Source organism: Salmo salar, chromosome ssa17 (assembly GCF_905237065.1).
Source record: "Salmo salar chromosome ssa17, Ssal_v3.1, whole genome shotgun sequence".
Lineage (NCBI taxonomy): Eukaryota > Metazoa > Chordata > Actinopteri > Salmoniformes > Salmonidae > Salmo > Salmo salar.
In genome coordinates this window covers 14,947,095-14,963,942 of record NC_059458.1, presented here as the reverse complement: position 1 = coordinate 14,963,942, position 16,848 = coordinate 14,947,095, and positions in this window count along the sequence as shown.

Genomic DNA, 16,848 nt, shown 5'->3' with positions numbered 1-16,848 from the left:
AACAACTCAAATAAGCAAAGAGAAACAACAGTCATTACTTTAAGACATGAAGCTCAGTCAATCTAGAACATTTTAAGAACTTTGAAAGTTTCTTCAAGTGCAGTCGCAAAAACCATCAAGCGCTATGATGAAACTGGCTCTCATGAGGACTGCCACTTAAGGAAGACCCAGAGTTACATCTGCTGCAGAGGATAAGTTCATTAGAGTTACCCTCCTCAGAAATTGCTGCCCGAATAAATGCTTCACAGAGTTCAAGTACAGACACATCAACTGTTCAGAGGAGACTTTGAGAATCAGGCCTTCATGGTAGAATTGCTGCAATGAAACCACTACTAAAGGACACCAATAATAAGAAGAGACTTGCTTGGGCCAAGAAACACCAGCAATGGACATTTAGACCAGGTGTAAATCTGTCCTTTGGTCTGGAGTTCTGCAGCAATACGCCATCCCATCTGGTTGCGGCTTAGTGGGACTATCATTTGTTTTTCAGCAGGACAATGACCCAAAACACACCTCCAGGCTGTGTAAGGGCTATTTGACCATGCAGGAGAGTGATGGAGTGCTGCATCAGATGACCTGGCCTCCACAATCACCAAACCTCAACCCAATTGAGATTGTTTGGGATGAGTTGGACCGCAGAGTGAAGGAAAAGCAGCCAACAGGTGCTCAACTCCTTCAAGACTGTTGAAAAAGCATTCCTCATGAAGCTGGTTGAGAGAATGCCAAGGCAAACGGTGGCTACTAATTAAGAAACTCATATAAAATATATTGATTTGTTTAACACTTTTGGTTACTACATGATTCCATATGTGTTATTTCCTAGTTTTGATGTCTTATTCTACAATAACTGGTACTGTATATATTGAACAAGAATATAAATGTAACAATTGCAACATATTTTACTGAGTTACTGTTCATATAAAGAAATCAGTGAATTTAAATAAATTCATTAGGCCCTAATTTATGGATTTCACATGACTGGGCAGGGGTGCCCACTGGGGAGCCAGGCCCAGCCAATCAGAATAATTTTTTTGCACAAAAGGGCTTTATTACAGACAAATACTCCTCAGTTTCATTAGCTTTCTCAGATGATCCTGCAGGTGCAGAAGTCAGATGTGGAGGTCCTGGGCTGGCGTGGTTACACATGGTCTGCGGTTGTGAGGCCGGTTGGACGTACTGCCAAATTCTCTAAAATGGCATAGAGAAATGAACATGAATTTATCTGGAAACAGTTCTGGTGGACATTCCTGCAGTTAGCATGCCAATTGCACGCTCCCTCAAAACTTGAGACATCTGTGGCATTGTGTTTTGTGATAAAACCACACATTTTAGAGTGGCCTTTACTGTCCCCAGCACAAGGTGCACCTGTGTAATGATAATTATTTTCAATCAGCTTCTTGATATGCCACACTTGTCAGGTGGATTGATTATCTTGGCAATGGAGAAATGCTCACTAACAGGGATGTAAACAAATTTGTGCAGCAACTTTGAGAGAAATAAGCTTTTTGTGCAACATTTCTGGTATCTTTTATGAAAACTCATGAAACATGGGACCAATACTTTACATGATGCGTTTTATATTTTTGAATGTTCCACATGGATGTTGGTCCATGCTGATGTGATGACGTCATGCAGTTGCTGCAGTTTGGATGGCGGGACGCTACTGCCACCAGCCTGTACCGTTGACACCAGGCTGGATGGGTCCCTGGACTCATGCTGCTTATGCCAAATCTTGACTCTGCCATCAGCATGACGCAACAGGAACTGGAATTCCTTGGACCAGGCAATGTTTTCCCGCTCTTTAATTGTCCAGTAATAGTGAACGCGTGCCTTTCTCTTCTTTTTAGCTGATAGGAGTTGAACCCGGTGTGGTCGTCTGCTATAATAGCCCATCCGTGACAAGTATCAACAAGTTGTCTGTTCCGAGATGTCGTTCTGCACACTACTGTTGTATTGCGTCGTTATCTGTCTGGTTGTGGCCCACCTGTTAGCTTGCATGATTCTGGCCATTCACCTTCGACCTCTCTCATCAACAAGCTGTTTTCACCCACAGGACTGCCGCTGACTGGATGTTTTTTGTTTGTCGGAACATTCTCGGGAAACCCTAGACACTGTCACATCTCACATCTCAACCCTAGATACTGGAATCGACGATCATACCATGCTCAAAGTCGCTTAGGTCACTAGTCACTGCCCAACGTTCAATCGAACAGTAACTGAATGCCTCGATGTCTGTCTGCCTGCTTTATATAGCAAGCTATAGCCACGTGACTCATTGTCTGTAGGAGCGATCCATTTTGTAAACGGGGTGGTTAACCTAATAAACTAACCAGTGAGTGTATATATTAATGAAAATAATGTCAGGTCACAGCTCGCTGCTCTTAAAGCAAGAATTTGCAGTTGAAACAATAACAAAGTGGACACCCTGGATGCAAGGACTGACCATACATGATATCAAAATGATAGTTTTAACCATGTTTAGAGGCTTGTTTACGTTTACATTGTTTACAACTTTGAGTAAAACAAGCTTATATTTGGGGTTCTAATGGGGTACAAAAGTTGAACTAAGCTCATGAGCGCCTTCAAAAAGTATTCACACCCCTATTACTTTTTCCACATTTTGCCTGAATTTAAAATGTATTAAATTTAGATTTTTGTGTCACTGATCTACACAAAGTAATGTCAACATGTTAGAAATGATTTTTTGAAATGAATAAAAAATGAATAGCTGAAATGTCTTGGGTCAATAGGTATTCAACCCCTGTGTTGTGGCAAGCCTAAATAAGTTCAGGAGTTAATGTTCTTAACAAATCGCAAAATAAGTTGCAGGGACTCATTCCGTGTTCAATAATAGTGGTCAACATGATTTTTGAATTACTACCTCATCTCTGTACCACACACATACAATTACGTATCTGTAAGCTTTCGCAAACGAGTAGTGAATTTCAAGCACAGATTCAACCACAAAGACCAGGGAGATTTTTCAATGCCTCGCAAAGAAGGGCACCGATTTGGTAGATGTGTAAAAATAAGAAAGGCAGATACTGAATATCCCTCTGAGCAAGTTGAAGTTATTAACTACACTTTGGATGGTGTATCAATACACCCAGTCTCCACAAAGATACAGGTATCCTTCCTAACTGTCGATTTAAGGCAGCCCCCGCACCTCTCTGATTCAGAGGGGTTGGGTTAAATGTGGAAGACACATTTCAGTTGAATGCATTCAGTTGTACAACTGACTAGGTATCCCCCTTTCCTTTCCCTTTTAACTCAGTTGCTAGAGAGGAAGGAAACTGCTCAGTGATTTCACTAGGAGACCCATGGTGATTTTAAAACTGTTAGAGAGTTTAATGGTTGTGATACTGTATGAGGAAACAGGATGGATCAACAACATTGTATTTACTCCACAATACTAACCTAAATGACAGAGTGAAAATAAGGAAGACTGTACAGAATAAAAATATTCCAAAACATGCATCCTGTTTGCAACAAGGCACTTAAGTGATACTGCAAAAAAATGTGGCAAAGAAATTAACTTTTTGTCCTGAATACAAAGTGTTATGTTTGTGGCAAATCAAACACAACAGATCACCGAGTACCACTCTTCATATTTTTAAGCATGGTGGTGGCTACATCATGTTATGGGTATGCTTGTCATCGGCAAAGAATAGGGAGTTTTTTAGGATAAAAAGAAACATAATAGAGCTAAGCACAGGCAAAATCCTATAGGAAAACCTGGATCAGCCTGCTTTCTAACAGACACTGGGAGACAAATTCACCTTTCAGCAGGACAATAACCTAAAACACAAGGCCAAATCTACACTGGTTGCTTACCAAGATGACATTGAATGTTCCTGAGTGGCACAGTTTTTCACTGAAATCGGCTTGAAAATCTTTGGGAAGACTTGACAATGGCTGTCTAGCAATGATCAATAATCAACTTGACAGAGCTTGAAGAATTTAAAAAAGAATAATAGGTAAATATTGTACCATCAAGATGTTCAAAGCTTACCCCAAAGTCTCCAAAGATGCTTCTACAAAGTATTGACTCAGGGGTGTAAATATACTGCTCAAAATAAAGGGAACACTTAAACAACACAATGTAACTCCAAGTCAATCACACTTCTGTGAAATCAAACTGTCCACTTAGGAAGCAACACTGATTGACAATAAATTTCACATGCTGTTGTGCAAATGGAATAAACAACAGGTGGAAATTATAGGCAATTAGCAAGACACCCCCAATAAAGGAGTGGTTCTGCAGGTGGTAACCACAGACCACTTCTCAGTTCCTATGCTTCCTGGCTGATGTTTTGGTCACTTTTGAATGCTGGCGGTGCTTTCACTCTAGTGGTAGCATGAGACGGAGTCTACAACCCACACAAGTGGCTCAGGTAGTGCAGCTCATCCAGGATGGCACGTCAATGCGAGCTGTGGCAAGAAGGTTTGCTGTGTCTGTCAGCGTAGTGTCCAGAGCATGGAGGCGCTACCAGGAGACAGGCCAGTACATCAGGAGACGTGGAGGAGGCCGTAGGAGGGCAACAACCCAGCAGCAGGTCCGCTACCTCCGCCTTTGTGCAAGGAGGAGCACTGCCAGAGCCCTGCAAAATGACCTCCAGCAGGCCACAAATGTGCATGTGTCTGCTCAAACGGTCAGAAACAGACTCCATGAGGGTGGTATGAGGGCCCGACGTCCACAGGTGGGGGTTGTGCTTACAGCCCAACACCGTGCAGGACGTTTGGCATTTGCCAGAGAACACCAAGATTGGCAAATTCGCCACTGGCGCCCTGTGCTCTTCACAGATGAAGCAGGTTCACACTGAGCACATGTGACAGACGTGACAGTCTGGAGACGCCGTGGAGAACGTTCTGCTGCCTGCAACATCCTCCAGCATGACCGGTTTGGCGGTGGGTCTGTCATGGTGTGGGGTGGCATTTCTTTGGGGGGCCGCACAGCCCTCCATGTGCTCGCCAGAGGTAGCCTGACTGCCATTAGGTACCGAGATGAGATCCTCAGACCCCTTGTGAGACCATATGCTGGTGCGGTTGGCCCTGGGTTCCTCCTAATGCAAGACAATGCTAGACCTCATGTGGCTGGAGTGTCAGCAGTTCCTGCAAGAGGAAGGCATTGATGCTATGGACTGGCCCGCCCGTTCCCCAGACCTGAATCCAATTGAGCACATCTGGAACATCATGTCTCGCTCCATCCACCAACACCACGTTGCACCACAGACTGTCCAGGAGTTGGCGGATGCTTTAGTCCAGGTCTGGGAGGAGATCCCTCAGGAGACCATCCGCCACCTCATCAGGAGCATGCCCAGGCATTGTAGGGAGGTCATACAGGCACGTGGAGGCCACACACACTACTGAGCCTCATTTTGACTTGTTTTAAGGACATTTCATCAAAGTTGGATCAGCCTGTAGTGTGGTTTTCCACTTTAATTTTGAGTGTGACTCCAAATCCAGACCTCCATGGGTTGATAAATTGGATTTCCATTGATTCTTTTTGTGTGATTTTGTTGTCAGCACATTCAACTATGTAAAGATAAAAGTATTTAATAAGATTATTTCATTCATTCAGATCTAGGATGTGTTATTTTAGTGTTCCCTTTATTTTTTTGAGCAGTGTACTTATGTAAATGAGATATTTCTGTATTTCATTTTCAATACATTTCTAAAAACATGTTTTCACTTTGTCATTATGGGGTATTGTTTGTAGATGAGTGAGAACAAAAATCCATTTTGAATTCAGGCTGTAACATAACAAAATGTGGAATAAGTCAAAGGGTATGAGTAATTTCTGAAAGTACTGTATAAGTTATATTATTCTATATATATATATATATATATATATATATATATATATATATATATTCATTTATACTGTAATTCCCAAAATATATTAAGCAATTTAGGATTCTAGATTTAATGGACTTAATCAATAGACCTGTTTGTTTAGTTGGTGTTGACTTATAGTCTGTGCATGAGAAAATACATTCAACTATTTATTCAGTTTTACTCCCTTGAGGTGATGGATTCAAGCTCTTTTTGTCACATCTACTCCCACTTGCCCCCTCCGGTGCTCAACGTCACCGGTCGATTAACCTACGGTCCTGGCAACACCTCATTACGCACACCTGGCAACCATTATTACGCACACCTGCGCCCCATCATCAGTCACACCTGGACTTCATTACTACCTTGATTACTTACCATTTATCTAGAATTCTGTTCCTTCAGTCATCAGGTAGTATTGTTTATGTTTCCTTGTTAGACATGGCTCTTGGTTTGTAGTCGTTCCATGTTCGTTATTATTAAACTCACACTGCACTTGTTTTCTGACTCACTACGTTACACTTTTGCAAAACAGATGTCAAATGTTGGTTTCACTTTTTGAAGATAGCAAGGCCAAACGCATGAATATGAATCATGCTAATATATGTGGTCCTTGAGGGAAACAAGATAAAATGCTGTAGGCATCTTTTCCTGATTATAAAATTTATGTTTATTAGAGGTTTTGGGACTATGGACTACTCCATGATGATAACAATGCAATCAGAAATGGTTATGAATCTGACACAAAGTTATTTATTCTTAATAAAATAGAATAACTTACTTTACCCAAAGGGGACTTCAGGTGTGAGAAGTTGGATGAGATACCTAAAGTAACCCTAACAGTAACATTCACATAAGACAATAGCAATACCACTCAATACCTAGGTGGCTGGTTGTCTGCATCAAGTGCAACAGCATCCATTATTTGTGGGTGACAAACTAACCTGTGACAGTCAATCTCGAGGTGCTCATGAAAATGCTTACTAGTGATGGAGTGAAGCACCTGTAGAGCTCCTGGTCAAGATGAATCACCTTCCAATGGGTCAACAGAGGGTCAACAGAGGCCCAGCACACTGATGGAAGTCATAAACCTGAAACTAAATTTAGTGGGAGGTTTTCCCCTCAAAGAGAGGTTATATTGCAGGTTGCTGTATCTAAACAATGGAATATTGGGGGAATATACTCACCATACTACATGGAATATTTGTGATCTTGCATGATTTGTATGTACTGTAAGTGCTCATATCCACAGCGTCACAACAAAAAATACATATAGTGCCAGTCAAAAGTTTAGACACACCTACTCATTCAAGGGTTTTTCTTTATTTTTACAATTTTCTACGTGGTAGAATAATAGTGAAGACATCAAAACTATGACAACACATATGGAATCATGTAGTAAACAAAAAAGTCCTAAACAAATCAAAATATATTTTATATTTGAGATTCTTCAAAGTAGCCACCCTTTGCCTTGATGACAGCTTTGCTTGGCATTCTCTCAACCAGCTATCATGAGGTAGTCTTTCCTTCTTAATGCGTTTGAGCCAATCAGTTGTGTTGTGACAAGGTAGGGGTAGTATACAGAAGATAGCCCTATTTGGCCAAAGACCAAGTCCATATTATGGTAAAAACAGCTCAAATAAGCAAAGAGAAACGACAGTCCACCATTCTTTAAGACATGAAGGTCAATCAATATGGAAAATGTCAATAACTTTGAAAGGTTCTTCAAGTGCAGTTGCTAAAACCATCAAGCGCTATGATGAAAATGGCTCTCATGATGACCGCCACAGGAAAGGAAGACCCAGAGTTACCTCTGCTGCAGAGGATAAGTTCAAGAGAGTTACCAGCCTCAGATTGCAGCCCAAATAAATGCTTCACAGAGTTCAAGTAACAGACACATCTCAACATCAACTGTTCAGAGGAGACTGTGTGAATCAGGCCTTCATGGTCGAATTGCTGCAAAGAAAATACTACTAAAGGACACCAATAATAATAAGCGACTTGCTTGGGCCAAGAAACATGACCAATGGACATTAGACCAGGTGGAAATCTGTCCTTTGGTCTGGAGTCCAAATGTGAGATTTTTGGTTCCAACCACTGTCTTTGTGAGATGCAGAGTAGGTGAATGGATGATCTTTGCATGTGTGGTTCCCACCATGAAGCATGGAGGAGGGGGTGTGGGGTTGCTTTGCTGGTGACACTTTCAGTGATTTATTTACAATTCAAGGCACACTTAACCAGCATGGCTACCACAGCATTCTGCAGCGATACGCCATCCCATCTGGTTGCGGCTTAGTGGGACTATCATTTGTTTTTCAACAGGACAATGACCCAAAACACACCTCCAGGCTGTGTAAGGGCTATTTGATCAAGAATGAGAGTGATGGACTGGTGCATCAGATGACCTGGCCTCCACAATCAACACGACCTCAACCCAATTGAGATTGTTTGGGATGAGTTGGACCGCAGAGTGAAGGAAAAGCAGCCAACAAATGCTCAGCATATGTCGGGAAGTCCTTCAAGATTGTTGGAAAAGAATTCCAGGTGAAGCTGGTTGAGAGAATGCCAAGAGTGTGCAAAACTATCATCAAGGCAAAGGGTGGCTACTTTGAAGAATAATTTTTTGGGTTACTACATGATTCCATACAGTATGTGTTATTTCTTAGTTTTGTTGTCTTCACTATTATTCTACAATGTATAAAATAGTCAAAAGAAAGAAAAACCCTTGAATGAGTAGGTGTGTCCAAACTTTTGACTGGTACTGTACATGTTACACTAATGAAAAACAAGAAATTACATCAGTAAAGTGTATGATTTTTTTAAATGATCTAATACATTTTTTCTTTTGGTCTATAATCAGGGGTCTATCATTCTCAATCCTGGGAGAGTTAAATGTTTTACTCTGAAAAAGTGGCATCTGTTTATAATTATCCCAAAGTTGTAAAAAACTTTTGAGGCATGGCATCTTACTTTAGGAGATAAATGACTGGACTAGATTAATGCTAGCCACAAATTACACCCTATTCTCTATGGGCCCTGGTGTAAAGTATTGCACTAGTTTGTAATAGAGTGCCATTTGGGACGAACACTAGATTAACTTTTTACAAGACATCCATTTCCATCACTGCATGTCTCAATCTATAAAGCATAACTATTGGATTCCAAGTGCCGGCTTCTATTTTAATCAGTATAAAACGACAGGACATTGAACCAAGGGTTCTCCCGACTAACATTATTTTGATTAATACAGCCTCTTTTATCTTCTGGCTTCTTCTGGTGGCTTGATATATTTAGTGTAGGCCCCAAAGCTTGTTAATGTTTTCCCATTGCCTAATGATATAGATCCTCTCTTGCGCCCATCCCCAATAACACAGTTGAATCAATCAAAACAGATTTGTTATTAAGTTTCGTTTTCTTTATTAGCTCCCTCGAGAAAAAGAAAAGTTGAGACACTTTTAATTTCCCATTAGATCACTTTAGAGTGGGAGCGAAACGAACATTTACTTTCATCAATTAGCTGGTTTTGATCAGCCTGGCTGTATAGTTGATCCTCATAATTTGGAACGTTTAGACATAACTCAGGATGTCTGAGAGCACAAAGCAATCGAGGCAAAGGCACTATAGGGTATTTTGCACGCCCGTTTTTCCTATACGTCTCTACCTGCGTAGAGCACATGCTCCTATAGATCTCTACCTGCGTAGAGCACATGCTCCTATACGTCTCTACCTGCGTAGAGCACATGCTCCTATACGTCTCTACCTGCGTAGAGCACATGCTCCTATACGTCTCTACCTGCGTAGAGCACATGCTCCTATAGATCTCTACCTGTGTAGAGCACATGCTCCTATACGTCTCTACCTGCGTAGAGCGCATGCTCCTATAGATCTCTACCTGCGTAGAGCACATGCTCCTATACATCTCTACCTGCGTAGAGCACATGCTCCTATACGTCTCTACCTGCGTAGAGCACATGCTCCTATACGTCTCTACCTGCGTAGAGCACATGCTCCTATAGATCTCTACCTGCGTAGAGCACATGCTCCTTTTCTTTGCGGTTCCAGTCTCTAAAGTGTCCTTTAGTTTTGGGTAAAAAAGAAATAAACGTATACAGTTTAGTCATTGTGGTTCTGAACACACTGCCCGCAAACCGTCGTTAAATTTACATTAAATATGTGTAATTTAATTAGCCATTAAGATGTGGCCGTATTTTGCTTTTATGTAACTAAATAATGAAAGCCATAACTGCTTAACGAGTCAGTGACCGCGGTTACAGATTTTTCGTTTTAGGCGCTCTTTTTTTTGTTTGAGCACGTGCCCCACCAAAAGGTCTGTGCATTGCCCTGCCCGTGCATGGTCTGTGCATTGGTCTGCCCGTGCATGTATGCAACAGCATGTATTTGTGATGCCATTTTATTTTTAAAGTCTGCTGCGGAAGCCTGGTACCCCCCCCCATAAAAACATGTATTGATATTTGATATGTACTGTATGAATGATTTAAACATGCCAATTAGCACACATGTGAAATGATAACTCAGATCAATCACATTCAAACTCTGGCTCCAAAATAATCCTATCAAGTCGGTATTAGAAGTAGGGTGATTACGATGTCCCTATGGTTTTGGACTCACCTCCTCTATCCCATCCCAAAAACATAATAACTACCTTGTACACAATCCTTCCCAAAATATGAATACTTTTGCCATCCTGGCTAATACACTTACAAAGTAAACAAATCAAACAGGAGTTGAAGTCCCTCATTAACTAGAGTGTTTCAACCAGCACCCCCTAATATGCCTATGTTAGCACAAACATCATTAGGGCCGAAGCAGAGGTAGCCCTATTGTTTCTAATAATCTCTGTCTTTTTGCTGTTTCTTAAACCCAGGAGGTCTGTAGTCTGCAGTTAGTACCCCTCTTATCCTAATATCTCAATCCTTTGGCTCTCTCCTTTTCCACACGGTCTCTCTGCTTAATAGCGCTGTCTGTCGCCAACACTTTTTCTGCTGCAGGGTGCAGTTGTCGCTGCTTTAATGACCCTGTTCGAGAAGGTACAGGAGCGTCCGCTTTGCTTGTGTTCAGCACTGTGTTTCTCTGTGATCTTGTGCGTCTAACTGCATACTTTTATCCCACTGGCCGAGACTTAATCTTCTTCATTTACTGTACGAAGAGTACATAATTGCTTCCGGCTCACATGTGCCTCATCCTATGATTTTGTGTGTGTTTACTCGAAATATTACTACTGGGACTTATTAACACTGTAAATGTACTGTTGGTCCATCATTGCGCAATCAAATGGGAAGCATGTCAGCCTCACTTAAGACATGGATGACAGTTGATGTGAATGAAAGTGGATGCTCGTTGTTACCATCGTATTCCTAAAGGAGAGTAGATAACAACAAAAAATAGTGGAGGTGAAAGACGTCTCCTCATCCACCCCCTCAATCACATCATCTAAAAGCTCATGAGTTTAATGAGGCATTTAATGCTACTCGAACGTACCGGGCAGAAACAGAGACCTCAAAGTCCGCTACACCTCACAGGAAGCTAAGTGTCACGCCCTGACCTTAGAGATCCTTATTATTCTCTATGTTTGGTTAGGTCAGGGTGTGACTCGGGTGGGAAAATCTATGTTTTCTGTTTCTTTGTTTTTGGGCGAGTGTGGTTCCCAATCAGAGGCAGCTGTTTATCGTTGTCTCTGATTGGGAATCATACCTAGTCAGCCTGTTTTCTTCCTGTGTTTGTGGGAGGTTGTTTTCTATTTAGTGTCTGTACCTGACAGAACTGTGCTTTTTCCTTTCCGCCGTTTGTTTGAGTGTGTTGTGATAATAAAGAATCATGAGCACTTACCACGCTGCGCTTCAGTCCACTTCTATCAACGACGACCGCTACACTAAGATTATATGTTGCTAGGTTTTTGTTGGGAACACGTGCCAGGTGTTTGCCGATACACCTGGAGCCTTCCATGCACTGATTTTATATCTCTGCGGGAATTACTTTTGTACGTTGAGAGGAAGATGGGGCTCCATTGCCCTTGCCAGAGCTTGTAAAGAAGCCATGAGGCTTTATGTCTCACTGAAGGGGCTTTTAGGCCTGGTGAATCAGCATTCAATGAGAGACTGACAGACAATGTAATTTTGGCTGCATTTACAGAGGCAGCCCAATTTTTATATTTTTTCCAGTAATTGGTCTTTTGACCAGTCACATCAGACCTTTTCACATCTTTTTCAGAGCTGATCTGATTGAACAAAAGATCAATTACAAAAAATAATCTAAACTCAGCCTTAGAGAGGCACATAGAATCGGTTTCTAAATCACTTACACCTGCAGCAGCCCCTTCTGAAGTGCATGTTATCTTGTCCCCTGCGGGACGGTTGAGCTAACATAGGCTAATGTGATTAGCATGAGGTTGTAAGTAATAAGATAATTTCCCAGGACATAGACATATCTGGTACTGGCAGAAAGCTTAAATTCTTGTTAATCTAACTGTTCTGTCCAATTTACAGTAGCTATTACAGTGAAATTATGCCATGCTATTGTTTGAGGAGAGTGCAGTTATGAACCTGAAAATGTATTAATAAACCAATTAGGCACATTTGGGCAGTCTCGATACAATTTTTGGAACAGAAATACAATGGTTCATTGGATCAGTCTAAAACTTTGCACATGCACTGCTGCCATCTAGTGACCAAAATCGAAATTGCACCTGGGCATTTCAAAGATGACGGTACAAAAATAAATAATAACTGCATGTTTATTTTTTGTATTATCTTTTACAAGATCTATTCTATATTCTCCTACATTAATTTCGCATTTCTACAAACGTCAAAGTGTTTCCTTTCAAATAGTATCAAGAATATGCATATCCTTGCTTCAGGTCCTGAGCTACAGGCAGTTAGATTTGGGTATGTCATTTTAGGCGAAAATTGAAAAAAAGGGGCGGATCCTTAAGAGGTTTTAACACCTAAAACTATTTGCCTGAAAGTTTATTTGTTGAGAAGCCATAACAATCACATCTTCAATGTGTTCTACTGTAATTGCATTCCCCTCCAAGACGCTTGAAATAAGCAGCAAGACTCATTGTGAGAAATAGTGCAGAGTAGCATTTGAGAGGAGGTTTTCAATCATGGCCGCTTTGTATTCAAACCACTCTCTAGGTGTTTTTGTTCATGGGCTTTAAATTGTAATCTCTAATTTTCTTTGCCAGCCTTTATCAGGTCACAATGAAAACCAGCGGTGACTATCTCTATAGTGGGAATTCTGGGCTTTTGTATATGATATTAGAAACACACACACAGAGAGATATTGATAACTCCAGGAGAAGCCCAATCATGCTCGCATAGGACACATCAGACTTTCTGCTGACTGTTGACCAAAGATACTTATTTCGTTGACATATTCCACCAGCCTTGTTATAACATTTATGTCATCTATACTTCATTCTCCTCTTTTATATGAAGAGCCAGTCTGGTCCTCTCTCCCTAGACAGATGCATAGTTGGAGAAAGCTAAAGGCTCCATTTTATACATATGTCGCACTTGCAATGTGTTGAATTGCTCCATCAAGGTATATTTGAAGACATCTGATAGCATATCACTCCATTGCTTAGAGCCACATCCGTCTGTGTTGCCTCTAAATGGCAAAACAGTGCTATGTAAAGGAAATAGTATCGGCCTATATCGAATCTTCCATTCCTCTCAAAAATTTTAGAAAAAGCTGTTGCACAGCAACTCACTGCCTTCCTGAAGACAAACAATGTATACGAAACGCTTCAGTCTGGTTTTAGACCCCATCATAGCACTGAGACTGCACTTGTGAAGGTGGTAAATGACCTTTTAATGACGTCAGACCGAGGCTCTGCATCTGTCCTCGTGCTCCTAGATCTTAGTGCCGCTTTTGATACCATCGATCACCACATTCTTTTGGAGAGATTGGAAACCCAAATTGGTCTACATGGACAAGTTCTGGCCTGGTTTAGATCTTATCTGTCGGAAAGATATCAGTTTGTCTCTGTGAATGGTTTGTCCTCTGACAAATCAATTGTAAATTTCGGTGTTCCTCAAGGTTCCGTTTTAGGACCACTATTGTTTTCACTATATATTTTACCTCTTGGGGATGTCATTCGAAAACATAATGTTAAATTTCACTGCTATGCGGACGACACACAGCTGTACATTTCAATGAAACATGGTGAAGCCCCAAAATTGCCCTCGCTAGAAGCCTGTGTTTCAGACATAAAGAAGTGGATGGCTGCAAACTTTCTACTTTTAAACTCGGACAAAACAGAGATGCTTGTTCTAGGTCCCAAGAAACAAAGAGATCTTCTGTTGAATCTGACAATTAATCTGGATGGTTGTACAGTCGTCTCAAATAAAACTGTGAAGGACCTCGGCGTTACTCTGGACCCTGATCTCTCTTTTGAAGAACATATCAAGACTGTTTCAAGGACAGCTTTTTTCCATCTACGTAACATCGCAAAAATCAGAAATGTTCTGTCCAAAAATGACGCAGAAAAATTAATCCATGCTTTTGTTACTTCTAGGCTGGACTACTGCAATGCTCTACTTTCCGGCTACCCGGATAAAGCACTAAATAAACTTCAGTTAGTGCTAAATACGGCTGCTAGAATCCTGACTAGAACCAAAAAATGTGATCATATTACTCCAGTGCTAGCCTCCCTACACTGGCTTCCTGTTAAGGCAAGGGCTGATTTCAAGGTTTTACTGCTAACCTACAAAGCATTACATGGGCTTGCTCCTACCTATCTTTCCGATTTGGTCCTGCCGTACATACCTACACGTATGCTACGGTCACAAGACGCAGGCCTCCTAATTGTCCCTAGAATTTCTAAGCAAACGGCTGGAGGTAGGGCTTTCTCCTATAGAGCTCCATTTTTATGGAATGGTCTGCCTACCAATGTGAGAGACGCAGACTCAGTCTCAACCTTTAAGTCTTTACTGAAGACTTATCTCTTCAGTAGGTCCTATGATTAAGTATAGTCTGGCCCAGGAGTGTGAAGGTGAACGGAAAGGCTGGAGCAACGAACCGCCCTTGCTGTCTCTGCCTTGCCGGTTCCCCTCTTTCCACTGGGATTCTCTGCCTCTAACCCTTTTACCAGGGCTGAGTCACTGGCTTACTGGTGTTCTTCCATGCCGTCCATGGGAGGGGTGCGTCACTTGAGTGGGTTGAGTCACTGACGTGGTCTTCCTGTCTGGGTTGGCGCCCCCCCTTGGGTTGTGCCTTGGCGGAGATCGTTGTGGGCTATACTCGGCCTTGTCTTAGGACGGTAAGTTGGTGGTTGGAGACATCCCTCTAGTGGTGTGGGGGCTGTGCTTTGGCAAAGTGGGTGGGGTTATATCCTGCCTGTTTGGCCCTGTCCGGGGGTATCATCGGATGGGGGCACAGTGTCTTCTGATCCCTCCTGTCTCAGCCTCCAGTATTTATGCTGCAGTAGTTTATGTGTCGGGGGGCTAGGGTCAGTCTGTTACATCTGGAGTATTTCTCTCGTCTTATCCGGTGTCCTGTGTGAATTTAAATATGCTCTCTCTAATTCTCTCTTTCTCTCTTTCTGTCTTTCTCTCGGAGGACCTGAGCCCTAGGACCATGCCTCAGGACTACCTGGTATGATGACTCCTTGCTGTCCCCAGTCCACCTGGCCGTGCTGCTGCTCCAGTTTCAACTGTTCTGCCTGCGGCTATGGAACCCTGACCTGTTCACCGGACGTGCTTGTTGCACCCTCGACAACTACTATGATTATTATTATTTGACCATGCTGGTCATTTATGAACATTTTAACATTTTAACATCTTGACCATGTTCTGTTATAATATCCACCCTGCACAGCCAGAAGAGGACTGGCCACCCCTCATAGCCTGGTTCCTCTCTAGGTTTCTTCCTAGGTTTTTGGCCTTTCTAGGGAGTTTTTCCTAGGGAGTTTTTCCTAGCCACCGTGCTTCTTTCACATGCTTTGCTTGCTGTTTGGGGTTTTAGGCTCAGTTTCTGTACAGCACTTTGAGAAATCAGCTGATGTACGAAGGGCTATATAAAAATACATTTGATTTGATTTGTGTAATACTTGCCCACTGCCTACATTACGACAGCACTGGGTTGTTTGTCACGGCACACACCAAGAAGGCAGGGGACGACCCTGACACAGCTGATCTCTCTAACACACGGATCTGAGCAGTATCACCGTCAACGGTCTAATCAATAGTTTCTTACACCATAGAGAAACCCACATACTGCACCATCCTCTACTTTCTTTCCTGCCTGAAGCAAATGATCGTTGTGCTTGTTAGCACCTGCTTGTTCCTCACTGACTGCACCGAAACGTGTGCTTCCCCGTGTATGCATGAATGAATGGCAAGAAGCAGCTTGGTTATAATTGGCCTCTGCACCGAACTCCTTATTGCCTCTCGTAGCATGATAATTGAAGGTGGTGACAATGTAATGTGTATGATAGTGCGGTACTCAAAGCGGACGGCAGAAAGTAGCATTATACGTCACAGTTCATTTAGTCCCTCATCTACTGTGGAGGAAAATGTAGAATCTTCGGTGTGAGAAATGTGCTTTACAAATTAAATGAAATATTATTATTAAATGGAACGACATTACAATGCTCTTACTAATTTGTACAAGGCTAGACAGCGAAACAGTGACAATGTTCTGAAGACATGGTTAATAGGGGTCACGAATGGGTAGTCATATTCCAACACAATTATACAGTAGTTGTAATTAGAGAAACCTAATAATGCAAAACTTTGAGAAAGAAATCTGAAATGAAGGTCTATTGCATTAGTATTGTCTGTAATAATGGAATTACAACATTGGAAATTGAGAGCGGCAGAATGATAATGAAACAGGTGCGTGGGTGGGTGCTTTGTCCACTTAGACGTCAACATGAATCGATGAAACCACTTCAGTGTTTTCCATTCTGCCCTAGCCTACATCTAACTGTGTGGAAGTTACAGAAATAGGAGATGCGGGGACATCTCCCTGTGATATCCATTTTCCAGG